The sequence below is a fragment of the Populus trichocarpa genome, chromosome 5 (assembly GCF_000002775.5).
Source record: "Populus trichocarpa isolate Nisqually-1 chromosome 5, P.trichocarpa_v4.1, whole genome shotgun sequence".
Taxonomy (NCBI): domain Eukaryota; kingdom Viridiplantae; phylum Streptophyta; class Magnoliopsida; order Malpighiales; family Salicaceae; genus Populus; species Populus trichocarpa.
Genome location: NC_037289.2, coordinates 5,522,947 through 5,526,067, shown reverse-complemented (window position 1 = coordinate 5,526,067; position 3,121 = coordinate 5,522,947). Strand labels below are relative to the sequence as shown.

Below are 3,121 nucleotides of genomic sequence, written 5' to 3'. Positions count from 1 at the left end.
GTAGTTGAAGATTTTAACTATTCTGTAAGGAACTGTTATGTCTCCCTTTTTATAAAAGAAACACAAATTGGCTACTGATTCCGAAATTGTTACGCCAAGATTGTGGCGGATTGCATGAATGGCTCTGCATTCAGTGCCGTCTCATCCAAACCAGTGTACATTTCTTCTTGTAAATCTAGCCAAAAACTATTTTCAAAGGGCCGTAGCCTTCGACAGTACAGACCCTGGGTCTTTACTGTAAATTAAGTTCTTGTCTTTCACAAACGTTCAAGACAAAAAGCCATTGGATGTGGTTTAATCTCCTGTCCAGTACATAGTTCCCAGCTAACAGAGTGACATTTATATGACAGCGAAAGAAGAGGACGGCAAAGAACGTAATCCAATTCATGTTTATCTTCCACTGGTAGGATTTCTGGATGTCTTAATGACAATATATAATCTAGCTTTTAAAACCCGTCACACGAAAGGAAGGATCAACGTCTACGGCCTTTTGATAATGCTGCTAAGTGTCTAGTTGCTATGCCCATATTAAATTTATTATGTACGAGAAATTTTGATCGGTGGAAGCTAGCGAGCTAGAAAAATGTCTCGTATGTACGCACTCTGGAAGTTCCAATCAGATGTCCCATGTATTTATGATGGTTGCTTCATGCTACACTAGTTTGATTTTCCACCATACACTGTGGGGTGGAGCACTTTTTCTAGAAGATTAAATTGGAAAGATGTGATAAGTATGATATTTGTGCCAAACAATTCTTTGTACTAACAGAAACTTATTCAGCCGCTCTAATAACTCATAGCATTCGTTGTTTGGGCTCCAAAACAATTGAGTAAAGGGAAAGCCAGAAAGGGAGAGAGGAGCATACACTAATTTAATGTTGCCACCTACTCAACGCAACCTGCCTAAATTTCATCACCAAACACGTCTACGGTCATATTTAAGTTATGGCTATATATGACTGATCCAGACTGGAGCAACTGAGGAGGATTGATAATTCTCAACAACATTTTTCATATCTGGAGGAAACCTCTGCCCGTAGGTTTCAGGTTTGTGTGTCAACGGTATTAATTCTATTTTCAAATGAATTTTTGACAAGACGAAGATTTCAATTTTTTCATATATGGCTGTGTGGAAGACTTTCTCCACCCGGCAGGTGACTAATCCGATTTTTTTTATATATATATTTTTTTAAAAAATAAATTTTAAATTTTACAACCCATTACAGAGCATGGGTTAAATAGCTAGTGTGTGTGTGTATAAAATTTGTTAATTTATACGAGTACACATCGATTTACAACAATTTGTGTAGCGTTAACACAAGTACCCTTTGGATGGGACTGAAGCTAATGGGTATGTCGGCTTTGGTTATACGCAGGTACGTATAGCTATAGAACTGGTAAGAGGGTTCAGATTTTGGTATGAATAAATGTAAATGGGGTAGGTAAATGGTGAAATTACTACTTGCTACACAGGTATAAGACAGCTTCGAGGTAGATGGCATCCAACGTCCATGGAGCTCCATTTAATTTGTGCCGGAAAATTTCAACCCATTTACATGCACTGATGATCAAAACGGAAAGGACAAAAAACTTGTAAGTACTCAGCATATTCCAGTAAAAAGTTCTTTGATTACGCGAAGGGGTATACAAATGTACATAATTTTCCAAAACCCGGGACAAAAACGTTTCCACCTTAGAAGAAGATAAGTATCTATGGTCTGCAAACAAACAACAAGAACTGATGTGGGTCAGCATCAAAATTGGACCCTTCTTCTTTCTCATAAAATTATGGATACACTAAGGTTTGGCAGCATATGAAATCCGTAAAGAGCTTCATTTGATTTCCACTAGAAATTTAATCACCTGTATAAGCATACATTAGTGAAAATCACAGGTGAGAATACAAGGAGACTCATCCACTAAGGTTCATATTTGATGATATATGTACATAATCTTCGAACAAACTGCAAAAACATTATTAGATCGATGAACACAAAAGAGAAATATCCTTATCTATATCTACATGTGGCGGTTTCTATATGCAAGTAAAACATTTAAGAACAACCAATGTTTCCAAAACCAACAGGCTAAAAAATTCTTTGTAGACTGTTACCATGTAGAGCAGATAACATGAAAATCATCTCTTCATCACTCCCATCATACTCTATCTGACTCTGCATCCGATCATACTTGGCTAAAATCTCATCCGGCAAAACCTTAGCTCTGCAAAGTGGGCATGTAGCCAAACATTGTTGCAACCATTCGTCTAAGCAATCCTTGTGGAACGTATGCTTGCATTTCAACTTCCTTACACTTTCGCCTTCCGAAAATTCGGACAAGCATACCGCGCATTCTATTGAATCTTGCTGCCTCATCAATTGTTTACTGTAAGAAATTGTTGGATTCTTTTCTTCGATGTGTCTAAGGTACTGAGTGGTGCTAATTATTGGTTTATCGGACTTCAAGGTGCTTCCGATGACCGACCGGATTAAAATTACAATCTCAAGGAGTAGAAGACTGAGGAAAACTATGGCCATGGTATATAGGTGGGAGAAGAACTCAGAGAGAGAGGCCATGGCGGCTGCTGCTGCTGAAGTTAGTGTGTAAAACTATGAAACTTTATAATAGTATTTATGATACGTACGATTCCACAGTGAATGTGGCTAGGTGCAATTCATCAGGCTTTGGTATACTTAATGTTCACTTCCGAACTTGTTGAGAATGCATGTGACCTAACTAAAGTGGTGACATGTGGAATCTTGGCATAGAATTATCCCTGATTAGGTTTAAAAGAAATATTGTTCTCCTAGTTAATTAAATATTCAAGGATTTCAGCTATGTGGTCATTGAAGTTGACAGAAAAACATATAAAATTAGGAAGAAACCAAGATGAGGAGTAATACTTGGTTGATCTCACCTGAAATTATCCTCACAAGTCAACCAAAAGTGTTGAAAACTATGTGGTTTCATCGATGAGATCCTCAGACAGGAGTCAGGACGGCTAAATTCATCAGCACAGAAAGGGAGCGGTAGGACTGTTTTAAAAGAAACTCTGCTGTGACATTAGCATATCTTTCGCATAATTATTTTGGTGTAGACTATAGGGTCCAATATGTTATTG

General features: G+C 37.6%; 1 long non-coding RNA gene across 1 annotated transcript; it reads left to right on the top strand.

Annotated features, from left to right (window-relative positions):
- Positions 1–954: 954 nt before the first annotated feature.
- Positions 955–2,838, top strand: LOC112327509 (uncharacterized). Its single transcript, XR_002981811.2, has 2 exons — positions 955–1,376; positions 1,474–2,838. It is a non-coding gene; the product is annotated as an uncharacterized LOC112327509 (long non-coding RNA).
- Positions 2,839–3,121: the final 283 nt, after the last annotated feature.